The 18,102-nt window shown below is 35.2% G+C and overlaps 1 protein-coding gene across 1 annotated transcript in view; it reads right to left on the bottom strand.

Moving 5' to 3' along the window:
• Positions 1-7,787: 7,787 nt before the first annotated feature.
• The window catches only part of TSPAN5 (tetraspanin 5), a 244,698-nt gene continuing 234,383 nt past the window's right edge, over positions 7,788-18,102 (bottom strand). The window contains exon 9 of the transcript XR_008484405.1: positions 7,788-7,800. The gene's annotated coding sequence lies outside the window, so the exon portion shown is untranslated. The remainder of the gene's footprint in view (positions 7,801-18,102) is intronic.

Here is an 18,102-nt window from a genome sequence, read left to right as displayed (position 1 = left end):
AGTGTTCAAAATACAGTTTTTAGGGATCATTCCAGTACAAGAAGGAACAGGTGATTTAGTGCTTTGCATAAAAACTTTCTCCCTACCTACATAAATACCAGGTGATCTGCTGGCTGAGTGGACCTTTGGGATTAGAGGCATTTTAAAACAGAGTCTGTAAGGTGCAGCCCAAACAAGTTCTGGTACTTGTGCTGGTTGCTGCCCTTTTGTAGCTTTGGGGAGGCACTGCTGAGCTTCTGTTGGGCCTCTCAGCATCACAGACTTCTGCTTTTCAGAACTACACAGCCAGCCTCAGGTGCGTCACCCCCATCCCTCCTGAACCATGCAGAGGAGCTGCAGAGTTTCTCTCTGTTCTATTAATGGATGCACATTAAGCCTGGAAATCACAGCACCAGCTTTGGAGGCTGGGACACACAGGCTCCAAACCCCTCTCCAATGAACAGACTTGTTCATTTTCCATAAAAAAATCAAAGCAGTGTCTGGGGAAAAGAGCTAACAGTGTAAGTTTTTGAAATGGCTTCATGAATGTGACATCAAAACCAATATAAAGCAGCAATATTGACACCATGAATAAATAAATGGGGGATAAATAAGTGCAAGTGAAACCCGACCTCACGTAAAGCAGTTAATTTGCTTCGCTATAGTGGAACTGGGACAAGATGACATAAACTAAGACAATTTAATGCTCCTACATAGGAAAAAAGGTGCACCTTCAGAGATGAACATTTACAATTACTGTATATAGCCAAACAATGCTTTGTAAAATGAGGTTAAAGGTTGCTGACCTATATTTTAAGTCCTACCAGTTCAACTCAGAAACACACTGTCCTCAGAGTCTGCCATTTTTGCAACCCTCAAGGTCCTTAAATAAAGGTTGTACTCTAACACAGCACTTCCCATCTCCCCAGAGCTTGAAAAGCAAGATGACTAACAGGTTTTGACAATGGAAATGGAACGCTCCCCACTGAGGACTCTGTGCACTGACCATGCAGATGAAGTGATGAGCTCCTAAGTGACTACATTACAATAAAAAATGAAGCATCCTCAGTCCCTATGCCCTGCCTTTTGGTGCACTGGCTTTGAACCATCTGTAAGCACACCACATGCCAGCAAGACCAAGTCAAGAAAGCATCAAAGCACATACGTTAAATGGCTCTTTTATCTCAGTCCCATATGTTTCTACATTTTATTCTCATTTTTTGCTTCATACACAGCAGAGCTGAAAGTAGACAAATCCAATAGATGCCATCATCTTTACTCATCCCAACACCAAGCACCTCATATTTCATTATTTGTGTAACAGACTTCCCGTTCATGCCAAAGGTGGCCAATAGTTCCTAGTTACCTCCCATATTTTGATTTTGCAGACCATTTCCACTGGGCAATAGTCACAATAGGTTGATTGGAATATTTATGAAGTGCAGTAACTATTAAGGGACAGAAATTCTTCAGTGAAAGATTCTTTAGAAATATAATTATATTCCCATGTAGTTTTCAAATCAATTCCAAATATCTTAATGCATAAAGACTGTCATGTAATTGTAATTCAATTTGAATCAGAATATAATGCGATTTCACTAATGTCTATATAAGACATAAAAAGATGAGGTAGCTTACACAGGAGTGTACCATTCATTAATATTATTGAAGAACTGTCTTACTAAAAAGTTACTTCAGAATTTTACCGTCTTTTGAGGGATGAAACTAAATTGTCTTTTGCATTATTTATTGCATAATTTTTGAATGTCTCTATCACACTCATTGTAAATGTATAGCTTCATACATCAAAAAGAAATGGGAAATTAATGGGTACAGTATTTAGGACATATAAGTAAAAAGTACAAATATTGTCAATTCTATCAACCATTCAGACACCATCGAAGAACAGCTACTTAATTTCAAAATCTATAAAAGTAATATTTTTATATTTCAGAGGTGAAAGAAAACCTTATATCTCAGCAGCCCTATTCCTATATCAGTTATAGAACCACGACATCATTTAATAGAACTCTGAATGTCATTATACAGATTAAAGTACACATGGGTAGGCAGCTGATCTATGCACTTTTTAAAAATGTGAAAGTTTTCAGTACAGTTTGGGCTCTTTAATTTAATAAATAGCATATGATAGTGTTTGAAAACTCTTTATGGAAGTCATGAATCATCAAAATGAACATCCACCCTTATTCTTCTAGCAGTATTCTGTTAAAAATCCTCAAATATCATATCACAGAGATCCATTTACACTGTCATTAATGTACTCCACTGCTTTATAGGGTTTAAGGACGTTTCTGAAAGGAAAAAAAGATTTTCTTGAGCTTGACAAAATGTTATTTGCTATTATAGAAGAGATAATGCAGTTTTTTAAGGTCTGATTATTTGATGAATTACTATTCATCTTAAGCTCAGAGAAAACAGAATGAAGCTCTCTGCAGGTAAGGATTACCTTCAAGTAATAACTTTGTGGAGGGCTGATGTTGGCCAGCTGCCAGACACCCACCCAGTTGCTGTCACATCCCCCCTTCCTCAACAGGACAGAGGGAGAAATAAGACAGAGGAAAAAAAAAAAAGAAAAAAAAAAGAAAAATAAAGAAGAAACTCATAGGTTGAGATCAAGTGAGGAAGAAATCATTTGCAAATTACTGTCAAAGCAAATTCGACTTGTTATGTGGAAAATTTAATGTATTGCCTATCAAAATAGACTTTGATAGTGAGAAACAAAGACCAAATTACAATCACAATTATTTCCCTCTCTTTTTTCCCTAGGTTCAACTTCCCTCCTTCACTCCCACATGCTCCACGGTGTCCCCACCCCAAGCAGAGAAGGGCGATGGGACTGAGGGGCTGCAGTGAATCCTTGGCAAATGGCCTCTGAAATTGGGTTATAGAAACATCCACCTGAGAGTAAATCTGCACCTGCAACATTTCAAAGCTATTTATATGGTGAAATAAATATACTTTTATTAGAAAGAAATATAAAATATTCAGCAAGGCTGACGGTTTTGTTAAAAAACAAAATTCTTACTGCCTTCTAAAGTCAGCAGAAGTTGCACCACTCCCCTAATACAAAAGACCATTGATAATTACAATTACCAATAAAATTGGTTGCCAGTATCACCATCTTTGCTTTTTTGTTCTGTTCAGCTCATACTTGGCAACCATTAAATCACATCAGTTGTCCAGCACATAGTCACTGTTCACTGAAAACACAGCAATTCCATTTTAATGCTACCAAAATCCTTACTTGAACCACCAAATATATCTGATTTCAGCAACAGACATGTAAACTCTCATTGAGAAAATAAATAAATCCAATCAAGCAGAGGAAAAAGCCCCAACCAGACTATATTTGAAATAAAATCCTCTGCAAACTCTGAAAAAAAAGCAAAGACAGCTATAGTATGCTGCATTTTTCTTTTTAAAATCTTTGCTATCCCCCATCCTCTTTCTTATCCTCTACAATTCTTTGGGAGAGGGGAAAGGCTGGTTTATTTTCTTTGCAAGTTCAAATAATTTTCTTCACTAAGACCATGATTCAGTTCCATACAATATTTTACAGTTTACCATTTTTTGCCTAGTTCAGGACATTTTCACATTCATTTTAAAAGAGCTAATCAAGACAGTATTTCTCAAATATGTGACAACCAGCATATATGAACAGGGAATTTCAAAAGGAAGTATTAATCATTTTCTCTAGTGTCTGAGGGGCAAAGAAATTAAAGGCAATTTTTTCTACAAAAAAATCTTATATTTTGATTGGATATGAGGGGAAGACCATGTAGAATCAGTGGCCATTCAGGGATTGTTACTATTGCAAATGCATTTGCACATCCTGCATTAAAGCACCCACTTGCAGGAATTCATTTCACTGAATCCTCACTCGAAAAAAAGTATATATCTTTTACAAAGCAGCATCAGCCTCCCCAAAATCCATGTTTTATGAAACCAAACCAGAATTAATGAGCTGATTAAAATTTAAAATGTACAGTCTTTCACACAATCTTTCCCATAGTCCTTCATGCTTCCAAAAATTAATGATAACTACATCAAAGATGAGAGTCAGAGGGCTGTGCTGGGACAGCAGAGAGCAGAAAGGAATTGGAGACTGATACAAGTCAGAAAAGTAAGGTAAATATAGTTCATCCATGTTATTTTATGTACATATTTTGGTAAGGAAAACCTCTGGCTGGATCAATTTAACAGCTGAAGGTTCTGTAAAGACCCATTGGTTGTAAGAGACCACCATGAACCATCTGTTCCAGTTCAGTCCCAAACTCAGCTAAATTTACAGAGCAGTTAACATAGCACCTGCAGGACCTCAGACCATTCTGGAGATCTGGCTGAGAGTGCAGGACAGGATTTTTAAGAAATAAAACTTCCCAGCATTGAAATCCAGAGGACCAGGAAAGTTTTGAGACCAGTTGGAATATATGACCAAACTACTGCTGAGCAGGAATTATGCATTAAATTTAAAATACATAATACAAGAAACTGGACGTCCTGTGCTTAGGAAGTAAGCAGTACTGAATTTTTTTTTTAATTATCTATATTGTGTTGTGTGGAAGTCTGGAAGTTTATGTTACTTCCAGACATCTCTCCTGGTCAAGGTCTGCGGTGCAGAAGTTTCAGTTTAGTTTAAAATTTCCATTATTTGCTAGAGACAGAACATCTAATTTAAAAATATATTGTCTGTATATTTTATACATAGATAGTTTAAATATTCAACTAAATCACCTTCCTCTACAGTCAGTATTTTTATTCGTTTAACCAGCAACAGGAGTTCCCAAACTTGAAAGGACTGAGAATATGAGAGCACTATATAGACACTGTGCCTTGAGCCCAAGAAGAATTGAAGTCTCTCCCAGCAGCCTAACAATATACTGAGACTTCAAAACAAACCACAAACTCTACCTCTAAAATAGTTTCAAAAAGTGCAGCCACCATTCTTTGTGCTTTTTTCTATTATATTCTGCAAGCTCACTGGGAACCAAAAAGTGTAAAAATAATTAAGTTTTAGAAAGTCCCCAGCAGCTGACCCTATATTGAACTCTCTTGAAACTGCATAGCTCCTCAAGCACTGTAATAAACTCATTTAGGATTCTTGATCCTAAATGCAAAGACAAAAAAAAAAAAGTAAAAATATTTTTAAATGATTCATATTTTGTTAAGAATGTTTTCTAAGTCTAAAATATTGCTTTGCCTTATATCTATGGAAACCAATAGACAACAACATTAACACAGGCATCTATTTTTCTCCTGCTCATCGAGTAGAATTTCAGAAAAGTCCATTCAAATCAATAAATTTTCACAGTAGGCTGCAAATCAAATCATTACTTCCTGCTCAGAATGCCTCAGAGTAGCTCCACACTGACAGTCATAATGAACAGGGAATAAAGGCACAAAATTGCTGTTTAGCAATTCTCGGCTCCTAGGCTTGGTGACAAGGAACTGAAACACAGGGGCACCCTCCAGAGGAGGAGGAATTGTGTGCAATTGTGCCTCAGATGAGGAATGTAGAGCTGCTAATGTAGTTTATTAGATGCTATTTTAATCTCTCACACCATGAAACACAAGAAGATGGTGAAAGAATCCAATAGGAACTGCCACAACATCATGCTGATTTTCATTAAATTTGTTGAAAGGGGACTCAGCATGGAATTATTAAACTGCTTTCAAAAGCAAATGACTAAAATGGCTCATCTATTTATAGCCATTCTTCTCAATCACTTTTTTATGTGACACCTGCTAGCTCCTGTCATATTTAAGGTTCTGTCAGGCTTTCCTTAAAACCACAATTTTTTTAGCTTTATACATTGGTGATAAAATAAACTATTTTCCTTTAAAATTAGCAATAAAGCTACTTAGGAATGGTTTTTAAAACAAAAGATAAAGACAGTAAGCCTTGTCCTCTGATATCTAAAGATCTAAAACTATTATCACGAACTCACAAGTTTCAAAATTATCTTGGTTTTTAATGACTTAGAAACAAAATTGGTTTTTCAATAGCAACTTCATAGAACAGGAGTTTATATATAAACCAAATACATCCTTAATACATACATACACACATGTAAATAAGTATTTTTATATATATAAATCATAGAATGATGTGCTTCTTGAAAGTATTTATAAATAAAAATATTTCTTTTTCAGTGAACTTAATGGTAAAAAGGAAATCCAGGTATTGTTATTATTACAAATGTCTCTGTGTGCATGTACTTAAGTGATAGTGAAGGTGCCAGTATTGGGGCTCTAACTGGAAAAGGAAGTGCTGATGTAGCAATTTAATATATGCAAAAAAGTCTGACAAGTCAAAGCCTCACAACACCAAACACACTCCTATTGCTCTACTGTCAGATCATCTGCAGTGTGGAAATAGTTTTGAAAACACCAAAGGTTTTACAATCACCCAAAGTTTAAAGCCATATCACAATTTTCATCCTCTTGTGAGGACCTACAGTTGTCTTTTCCTTCAAAGCATTATTGACATAATTTAGAATTAGTTACTTTTATAGAGCCTTTAATCTACAAAGTCAGATAAATCATCATCAAATTTTAGTCCCTTTTCTCTGACCTGCACATTCAAAATATGGCCTTGGCTCATAAAAAAAATTGACTTATCAGGTGGCCCTACAGATCCATCTGAGCTTCTTCAGATCTTGAGATACATCACATTATAAAGAAAAAAACCCTTGCAAAGGGAAGAAAAAAAGATTCAGGAGAAATCCTGCTTTTATGAGAAGGGTGTTGAAGGTCCAAATCCCCAAGATCATTAAAAACCTGGCAGAGGATGGCAGAGGCTGGACATATCTAAAGAGCAGACAACTCAAATAATTTTCAAAGCATGAAAGCATCCAAAGAATGACTCCAGAAAAACAATTTATTTCTTAATTTCATAGTGGAAACATAGCTGAATACCCAGCATTGTTCATCTAATCTGCTGAAACGTGTTCCAGTAATTAAAAAAACACAACAAACTTGCATGCTGAATCTTTGATCAGATTTGAATTGTGACTAGGTAGGAACAGCCATGGTGACTTTCTAATCCTAAAAGTACTCAGGGACCTGAGCCCAGCCTATGAAAAGCTGTATCATTTCATTGGTAAATGCAGTATCTAGACAACACTTTTGGTCACTGATTATCATCCCACCTTTTTGCTCAATTCAACTTCTTAAAGCCATTTGAGCATTTTTAATGTATCTTGATTCATTTGAGACACTGTTGTCTGTTGATATTTAGATATCAAAATTGGATGGCATTTCTGAGGCTTCAAGTTACAAATTACCAAAATGAGTTTTAAAACAGTAATAGCAGATATAAAACCTTTGAAGCCTCTGCAAGCCCTTGCTGCAAAGCAGTTCATAAGGACGCATCCCCCAAATTCAAATAATAAAAAAATACATTTTACAGCAAGTTTTAGGCAACCTATTGTTTATAAGATTTTTGAAAATAATTCAAGATTAGGCCCACTTGTTGAATTCATCGCAGCATGTAGTAGCAAGGGAGGATTAATAAGTAACAGATTTCCTTCAAGATGCTTCCTTCAAGATGCACCTTGCAAACAACAAAAAAATTTAGATGAGGCTTATGAAGATATTAATTAGATTTGCATCTACAGAAGACAACAAATACATCAATTTACTCTCACTACAGACCTTGTTCATCTAAAGATAAATAAATAATAGGAATAAATTGATTAAATTCAAAAGCTGCGTGAAGCCACCTGGAATATATATTATACCTGAGTTTTTTAGATAAATTCTTTTGATTTAACAGGGTCACCCCACCCAGGGGCAGCACTTTGCACTTGGCTTTAGGGAACCTCAACACATTGACACAGACTCATTTCTGGAGCTTCAGCCCAGCCCTGAACTAAACACTCACCCAGGTGGTCCCATGTTCACACAGGGGCTGGGGAGGAATGCAGCAGGCTTGGAAGTGATACCAACAAGAGGCAGAAAGCATTCCAGAGGGATTTGGAGCTTTCATACTAATGAATATTTCACCAAGGATATGCTTTTTAAGAGTTTTCCATTTTTTTATCTTCAAACCTATTTAAACTCTAAAAGCAAAACTCTTGAAGTAATGCTCTTGTGGTTGAAGGAGACAATAAAAGATTTTTAGAAAGATGTAACATCACATCTCTTCCTAGAGCACATGCTACAATCCAGGGAAAAGATGGTCAAGAGAAAAAATGAAAGAAAAATAAGGAAAAGTTTTGTTAGGTCACACTGAAAACAAACTGAAAAATTCTACTTATTCAAAGTGAAGTAACTAAAGTAAATATTCGTTGATGCCATAAATTTGTTCTATAGAATAATATATAGAATTCTAGCTCCATGCTGATCTGATATTGAGTGGCAATAAATGTCAATACATAAAGGCTAGAAAGATCCAAGAGCTAGAATTTTGCTTCTTTGATCAAAATAATTTACCTGGATTCACCTGCATTTGCACTCATCCTTGGGCCAATTATAGCAAAGAGGTAACAACTTTTCTCAGACTGTCTTGCCTGCAAAGGCCGTATCCTACACTGCTTTTACCTTGGCAATATTATTTGTTAGTTTTCTGTATGGGATCATACATAAATATTCATATAGGTCATGCCTTACCTTGATAACTAGCAATTAAAGAGTTGGAGCTTTCCATTTATCATGTTCTCTGGAATTCTTTCTTTGTGCTAACAAAATGCACAAGTATTCCATGTGCTAATTCCAGAATAGGTGTTAACTGCAGAACTATATGACATTGTCTCAGTGACATCCCAAATATGAGACCATGCAGGTAGGAACTGGATGGACTTTCTGTGGATGATGGCAGCACAGACAAGAACCCAAAAAGCCACAAAATCTATTATTATTATTATTATCAGCTAACATTATCAAAGGATAAACATAAGTGAAAACACAGTAAAGATCATGTCTTGGTCAAATTACCTTATTTTGATGCAACTTTTGCCCTATATTTTGTATTAAACATACGCACTAGCTACAAATCCAGAAATATCTTCTCAGTCAGATTTCAAAAACACAATAATGAGCTTGTGTTGAGGGGAAATCTTTAAAGAACTGTGAGATGCCTACCTGAGCAGGAATGCAAATTCTTACTGCCACATACAGAGTTCAAAACTTTTCTCCACATTAAAAATATCTTTAACATTTTATGAATCGGTGCTATCATGAGCTTTGCATTTAAATGTGTGTAAATAGCAATTAATAGCAGGCAACTGCTGAGCTGAAATTGATTACTATGTCTTATTTCATGATAGTCTCAAATTTATCTGTACAACATAAGTTCTGTAAAGAATAAATTGACTTCCTAAACAGCAAGATGTGAGGAACTTAAACAGCTGGATGCAAGAGTCACATGCCAGAATCTCAATGTTATAATGTTAAAGCAGACTTTTTTTTCAGAAAGATTAGCATGTGTTTAAGTACAGAAATTGATCATTATTTTTTCACTTCCTCTTCATGTACTGATATTCAGATCAAAAGGTTCTTTATAAAAAGACAGAGAGCAAAATCAGATCTCAGGGCAAGTAGTGTCCAAAACCAAAAATATCATGCCTGAACATTTTAAAAACACTGAAAAGGGTAATATAATTGATTATTAATGTTTTCTCACAGTCCATTTGTAAAGAATAATCCAAATTTTCACAGCTACCATAGCCAGTAATGAACATTTATTCCTTATAGCCCTCAATGAGTCCATGCCGCCAGGACTTGGCTTCCCAGCTTGATATGGAAAAAAGATGGTTTAAAGCTAACAGTTGCCACACTCAGGATACTGATAGGAGCATAAATCATGGCGTGGGGTTTTTTAGTGTCCTTATTATTACAATAATGAAGATTGCTTTTTTAAATTTTCTCTTGTACCTGATTACAACCACCTAAATAAATTCTAATTTTATCCAAAAATCCATCCAAGTTTTTGTACATGCAAGAATAATTGGCCAGTAGAAAGCTGCTGTATCACACTATTTCTTAAGAATTTTTTGTCAGATAATACAGAAGGTGTGGAATTTCTGACTTCAGTGCAGTGATTCCATCAGTTGCTATCTTTCAATTAATCAGCATGACACAAAACATTTTATGCTACTAAAGTTATCCTTTGAACAGCAGGTATATATGAGAATCATAAAGCTGGCATTCATGGCTGGCCATCGAGACAGTAGGTTAATTTTCTGAGGGCTGCAACATAAAGACAGCAAGGGTCTTTGGGGACACTTGTGATGGAATGTGTCAGCCACAATAAAGTGCATTTATTGCTAAAATAATACAGAAAGTTAAAAAAAAAAAACCATGTTTCATTAAGGATTACCTGTTCAAGTAAAAAAATTAAAAGCCACATTCCAAATCTGACAAGTTAACTTCTACACCTCATAAGTAAAATTTGTAAGACAAAATTTCTCTTAAACAAACTGAAAAGTAACTTGGACATGAATTAATTTCATAGAAATACTCAAATCCAGAGCTTGTCTTTTTTAATCCTTAATGCATATAAAAACTGCATTTTTGCAGAGGATCATCACTGAAGAAGACCCTACTGTAAGAAGGCAGATGAAATAAGAAGCAACCTTCTATACTTTCTATCCTAAAGTAAGATATAAAAAAAATTAAGCCTCCAATAGCCCTAAGAACATCGTTTGTTCATGGAGCACTGGCTGCCTGGGAGAACAGACAATCTTTGCATTGCAGGGTTAACACATCCAATTTCCCAGACAAAAACTGAACACAGATTTTTTCAAAAGCCAACTTCAGAAAGTAATGGCAATATTGAAATACCATCATAGTAGCTACATAAAAAGCACTCCTTTCCAGAAATACAATTTACTACAAAATGACAAAAATAAATGTGAAGCATTTAGAGGCATACAGATCTCCATCACCATATGGTATCACAGCATTAGATGAGCATAAAATAATAGCTACCTATTGTAAAGTTAATGGAGTAATTTATCTCATCAAATGGATTTTAAAATCCCACATGAAATCATGCAAAAATCCTATAGCTAAACACCTTAGTAAGCAGAAAATCTCCATTTCACTTGGCTTTAGTATTGTTTCAGTTTTTATACACCATGTGTTTTCAATGCACTGCAGTCTCAAGAAATTACCAGTGTCATAAATGCTAGACAATGGAAATTTTTATTAACCCTACCTAACAAAATTATTAACTTCCAAGAGCCAGTTTAAAGGTTTCAATGGGACTGTTTCCCTTGAAGCAGGCAGGGATATAGTTCTTATACAAAATAAGAGGTAGAGTATATGATGGAGTTGAACCGCACACTCCTGTGATGGCAAAGCGCGCAGCTGTGAGCCCAGAACACTCCCTGAGGCACAGCACGCCAGCCCGCTGGAGTACGTGCTCTCAAGTGAAAAGTGATGGCTAAGAAGAGCAGAAGAAAGAAGATAAGTAACGTACATGCATAATTCAGCCTGAACTGCAGATATTTCTTTCCTGGAACATAGTCTTTTCAGAAACAGAGGGAAGGAAAAACTGAGGAAAATGCCTGAAAGGAGTGGCCTGTCTTTTGCATTTCAGTCCCTGCTCCATGTTTAGGTGGTAAACACACCACTTTTAGTACATCCTGTGATGTAGGTCAGTTTAATGCTGTATTTACCCTGTTCCAGCCTCTGGGTCATACTTCAATTAGGGCAGTTCTTTTCCATTCTAACTCTACCTGCAGCTGCTTCAACTGGAGGCATATGTATTAAAATTTTCTGTGTGAATTGACTTCTCCAAGCAAGTTTTCCTCATCTGTACACCCTAAACTCCTGCCCATCTCCAACTTTGTTTTCCTTTAAGTAGCTGGTATTTCATTCAACACCTCTAGTTTCTCTGCACTTGTGACCTTCAGAGGAAATCAGATGACTGCTTTTCCTTAGCAGGCTCTCTCTTCTCTGACTTCCCTGATTTACTACAACAAATCTACAAATCTCTCTGGACCAGAGAGAAAAAGCACTCCTCCTTTGCACATTCCAGAAACAAGTCCAAGACCAGTATGTCATGCCATATATAGGGTATGATACCTCAACTATTCTTTATGTTATATCCATTTCAGCTACCAACAGACTAGTTGCCTAAAAACAACTTTAGCCACTGTGCTGCCTTTTCTTTTAATAATCACGTTTGGAATGTCAATCCTTACTACTAAGTTGGTAGAAAGTATGCACACATTAAATGCTTTTAAAAATGAGCAAACATTTACATTGTGTATTGATTTGAAACATGCATTATAATTGCTGCTTTTCATACTGGTGCTTAAATAATTATAAATTTATTCAGTTAAATTAAATCAGTTAATAGGTTATGGGTGTTTTCTCATCTTAGGCCTAAGTGTTGTGTTGTGTGTTTTTCAATAAATAAATTGTTCTGTAAAAACAGGAAATAGACTGCAAATTCAATACACACTAAGAAAATGCTTAAACAAAAGCAAAAAATGGGAGATTCATTACTGTGAACTGTAAGAAACTTATTACTTTTCAGAGTATAACAGGCCACTTGAAGAAATGCAAACATCCATAACCTATTTGGAGACAGATGTCATAGAAAAGACTGAGCTGGTCTCTGTATTATGGATCTACAGTCGAAATTCACAATTTTGGACAGCAACCTGGAATTCCACACAGTAACTCACCAAGTCTTGGCTCTCCCATCCACTGGGGCACATGGTGTGCATTCGTTTAAGTACAGCTCAAAGTGGTTCTATTAGTGATTCAGTATGAGGGCTATAATTCTGACAATATATTTAAAATGTTCTAGCTTTTGAATAGAAGCCACTTAACTGCTTGGGCAAGATATGTTTACAGAGAGAACAGAGCTAGAAGCAATCCAGTTACTAAATCACTCAAAATGCTGTATATTTTCTGTTCTCTCTGGATGCAGTCCTTCAGCTTTTTACTCACATTCACAACTTGATAACGTAATAAAGTTCAAGTTACTAAATGTCTATTTCTAATACAGCTAGGATATTACTAATTTGAAAAAAAAAATTAGTAACAATGCTAAAAAGACTTAGTCTTTTCAGAATCGTACTTAATTCCATTTGGCACATTTCACACTCAATGGTTCAAGTCTTCCCATACAAGGACAAAAATACCAAACCAATGTTTGGTATTCTATTTCTCCATTAGTGACAAAGTCAAAATCCCAAATGACAAAAAAAAAAAAAAAAAATTGAACAATCCTTTAGATGCCACTTAATTGTGGAGAATGTCATCAGCACATTCCTACACTTGTCTTTCCCATTTGTGATTAAATATAAAACTGCTACTTAAACCACATAGCTTTTTGGGGGTTTTTTGATCCCTCATTTTCTTCCTGTTTTTCAGTAACTCAAGGCCAATTTTTTTTCCGGACTTTTTTGTGTCTTCTCCTCCAGTCTCAATTCATCACCATCACCCTGTCTTTGTTTTCTATGCTGTCCCTCTAAGACTGAGACTCATATCAAGCCTGTTTACACATCCAGAATATTTCCTCACCAGAGAAACTTCTCTCCTGCTGCTTTAAAACTCTAAGTCAGCCTTTGCTTCCCTTCTGATAATTTCTTTTGACTTGTTTTAGTCCCTCATTTATCTGCCACAGGATTTAGAGTGCCTGATTAAATCAAGAAGCATGCTAAAATCCAAATTCTGCAGATCTATGTTTTACATTTTCATGGACTTTAACTATGCTAGTAATTCAGAGAATACTCTCTAGAGCACTTAAGTTTCTACTGTTAACTAATTAAATAGAGCTTTGCTAGCTTCATAAAGTGATATCCAGAAAGTGATTTTTCCACTGCCTTAAAAAAGTGTTGACAGTACTTTCAAATACTAATTATATTTGTTGTTAAATCATTCACTTTCCCAACTAACCTTGTTGATGTTTCTAACTAAAGTAATTCTAAGATAAAGATACCAGAAATCTTACAAAAAAATTTCTCAAAAAGAGAAAACAAAGCTTCAAGACACTTCTGAGCAGAGGCGATCCCAACTTCAATTATCTGGATTTAGAGTTGTCTTTCTCTGGAAAAGACCTTAGTGTTAAAGGAAAGCTCTTTTAGGACTGATGCACACATTTGATTGGGACCAATCTAACCATATCCCTCACAGTTAGATCATTTGGATGTTCATTTCACAGTTCTCTGAAGGCAGATGTCCAGCACTGAGAGATGTGACTCCTGATTACAATGAGATAAAGTTTTCAGTGTTGATGAAAATATAAAGTTGTGTGTTAATAAATATTAATATCATGCAAAGTATTTATTTTTAGGGGACAATACGCCAAGGGGATTTTATCATTCAGTTTATAGGGCCTTGTAAAAATGAAGAGATATGAAAACAATTTTTAACCAGTTAGAACAGCTTGTAAATGATTTTAGTGTTTACTAATGTTACTATCTAAAACTTCACTATTAATTCTCTTGCATTTTTTCCATTTCCTCTAAGTTCTAGACTATCAGGACAGAGGATGGATTTGAGTTTGAATTTTTTTTGGTTGTTTTCAAATAAAAGGAATCATGGAGAATATTATAAAAGATGAGTGAGAAGCATGTTGCCTACCTCCCAGAAATATGAAGCATCAGCTACTTCTAAAATACAAAAATATGTAAATCTATGTAAATCAGCTACTAATAGATCCTCATACTGTGTTATGCATACTTGACAGACATTTAGACACATAAATAATAAAGTTTATTCCTGTCATTGGAACAAAAATAACTTCATAGAGGTACATCTTTAAACACTTCCTGAAGAATTTATTTTACTTCTTTTCTAATTCAAGCAAATCATGTTAACCAATCTCAGCGCCTTTCAGGTGCGTGGAAATGCAAAGAGCAGGTAAAGGGCAGAAACAGCAGTACACTGTCCTGGTGTGTTGGTGGCCATAAGAGACTATATTTAATTAAGTACTCTCTATAAGTCCTGCAGACTATGAACAGCTTAATGGCAGCCTACCAGCAGTTTGCAAGATTACAGCTTCAGAGGGGATTAAACCTGCCAACTTCTTTTTATAGTTCCTACTTTATAGAGACTTTCTTCTCTTCCATGGTAGATTTCAGTAACTGGATTAATTTTTAGTTTGCTGAAAGCATTGTGAAGAGAGCTGTCCCTTCTAAACAGCTCCAAAACGGACACAGAGGGAATAAGCACACATATTGCCATGTTATGGTGTATGTTATGCATTAGTCCCAAATCCATTCTCTCCCTAAAAGTTATCTCCAGTTCTAAGATAGACTGGAATTATCTAACTCATTCTTGTCAAATAGACGCAAGGATGCCCCTGACACAACCAGGGGTTGTAATTGTTCCACAAGGCAAAAATCATTCACAAAAAAAAAAGAAAAAACATTTTTTATTGATGAAAGTTAGAAATAGAGCAGATGAAAGTTAGAAATAGAGCATTGACAAGCATTCACATAGATATTGTGAAGTCCTGACCCCAGGAGGACTTCCTTGTTCTTTGCTTTACAACTAATCCTATTCATTTCAACATCCCATGTGTTCAATTGGTTCAGCATCCTGTTGCGGCCACAAAACTCACACCAAGTGCCCCTTTTACTGGAGAAATGAGGTGATTTTACAGGTACAAAAGCCCTTCCTAATGTGACCATCCTGGAAAAATATTACTTTAATCATCTGAAGAAGCAGTCAAGCTCCCAAAAGCATTTGTTCCCCTCTCCCATATCTCCTCACACATGTACCAACTTTATACCCACTGTTCTAACAAAAATAATTTTCCACTTCCAACATGGTCTCATGTGTAAGCCCAGAAGAATATAACTACCACAATGCAGATGCTATTTACTGAGCAAGGCCCTGAAACACAAATCCTAAAACTTGAACACTCAATCCCTGCAATTTACACTATTTAGCTGAAAATGAGAAATAACACAGAGGTGTCATCCTCAAAGCCTATCAACATATAGAATGTTAAATATTTTCATAATTATATAGGATTGTGAAATGTAGGAGAGCACCTGATTTTAGGAGTTTTTTTAACAAAACACAAGTATCATGGCTGAAGTAGATATGCTGAATTAAAAAGGAGATTTCAGGAATATTTTGATATAACACGAAACAATTTGCTTGTATTTAAAGCATGTTTGGTGGCATTTGGTCCATTGACATTTCAAAAGCACAACAATTATATTTTTATAATTTCTTCTTGTATATGCACACTAATAATGACAGAGTGAAATAGCATTCTGAAATATAATTGCTCATTCTTTTTGTATCTATGCGTCCAGAAAAACGTAAAAAAGAATAACATATCAACAAAAAGTGCTAACACATACTCATATTTTGACCTGTTAAACTAGCCTTTTGTGCTCCATATTTAATCAAATTAGATCTAAACATTAAAATAAAAACAATGGTGAATGAGCATGATTCTCTTAGGGTAGAAGTAGTACCAATTTTAATTTATATATCTTTTAAAAAATAGGGTATTCATCTTGGAGTATAGACAGAAGATAATTTGCTCTCAGCAACATAAACATGGCAATAGAATGTTAAAATGCTTAAAATTAATCATGTTTTTAAATGCTTCCCTTCAGTAAAGATGATTTATAAAGTAACAGGTTGCAATATATTATAAAACTCTATGACACCTGATGCAAGCAGGAAGGAATATATTTTAAAAGTATCATAATTTTGAAGTAGAATGGAGATTGTGACAAAGAAAAAAGAGTATGCAGCAAAAACATAAAAGCAAGAAATCTTCTAGAAGTCTAAGAATGTGCAATTTCAAAAACAGCAAGTTACATGTCTGATTCATCACCATACTTTTGTCATTTCTTCTCTAGCATTACACAGCTTCATAAGTTGTCCTTTAAACTTCACAGAAAAGCCTAGATTTCACACCACTGAGTAAAATATGTTTTACTTTAAGTGACAAGAAGTGTCAAAACTGATTGGTTCTGCCTTTAAACTCATCAATTTTACAAAACAGCAAAAATATACATTTGTTCACAAAAGTGTAGGCGTGTTTTATTGGGTCAGTCCCTAGATCTCCACTCATTGGTTAGTTCTCCTTTTTCATTAAGTACAAAAATTCTTAAAACCATGCTACTCATTTGGAAAAAAAAAAACCCTTCCAAATTCTCACATATTTTTGTCTTTTTACTTTCTTTTCAAAGACATATTTCTAAAGCTCTTTGATAATCAGCGGAATCAGGAGTACAAAAATCTTGCTTCTCAAAAAAAGGCAGACATTGAAGAGATGAGGATTCAAATGCTACTGTCCTGACATACACCAAATATACTTTTTTTTAAAGCTTTCATTTTCAATACTATAGGGATTCATCATTGGGATACCACCACAAAGGAACAATCAGACTGAGTGAATAATCACTGTTAAAGGTATTGGCAAAAAAATAGGGGTTTATATACATTCGTTTTAGAGAATCATTCAACCACTTGCCACTTGGTGTGAGAAACAAACTGGCCAGCTGAAATTATAATTCACAGTCATGTACTCACTTAAGCAAAAACATGTTCTGTGACCATTCTCTACAGCAGATCACACCTTTGCCACAGGCAATAACCACATCCACAACACCCAAAAGGCTTTAAATGTGTTACCAAGTAAACCCTCTTTTTATTTCAATATGTACAGATATAAACACAAAATCATGACTGAACTTTTACTTATTACAGTTTTTCAGTTTGTAGTTTGAGTCCCCTGTTTGAAAATTACTGCAAAGCCAAGGTTCAGTGGAAAGTTCTAAGGCTGTGTACACTCAAATCATATTGCCTGTAGCACAGAGAGAAAAAGTATGCAATTCTAATTGGAATTTTTTGCCCATGCAAAATTTGTATCAAAGACTACACAGAGCTCATAGGAATCTCTTTCACTTGGGAGAAAACTAGATCCAAACCTGTGACATGTGGTACTCCTTCAGAAGGACACCGCTTGTTTTGTTAGAATATAAATTGAAGAACATAAATTAACAATAGATCTCTGTATCTGAACAGCATATAAAAGGATGATTTTTCTAAATATCTCATGCTACATGATATTACAAAGTCCTGCCATTCCAAGTTGTATGTTGTGAGGTAATATATAGGGAAAAAATGGCACAGTGCAGGTAGAATAAATTCATCCAAAATTAT

Source organism: Melozone crissalis, unplaced genomic scaffold (assembly GCF_028551555.1).
Source record: "Melozone crissalis strain CALT ecotype California unplaced genomic scaffold, PUWL_Pcris_2 ptg000006l_1, whole genome shotgun sequence".
In the NCBI taxonomy this organism is placed as follows: Eukaryota; Metazoa; Chordata; class Aves; order Passeriformes; family Passerellidae; genus Melozone; species Melozone crissalis.
The sequence above is the reverse complement of the archived record's forward strand: the minus strand, read 5'-3'. Positions and strand labels throughout refer to the sequence as shown.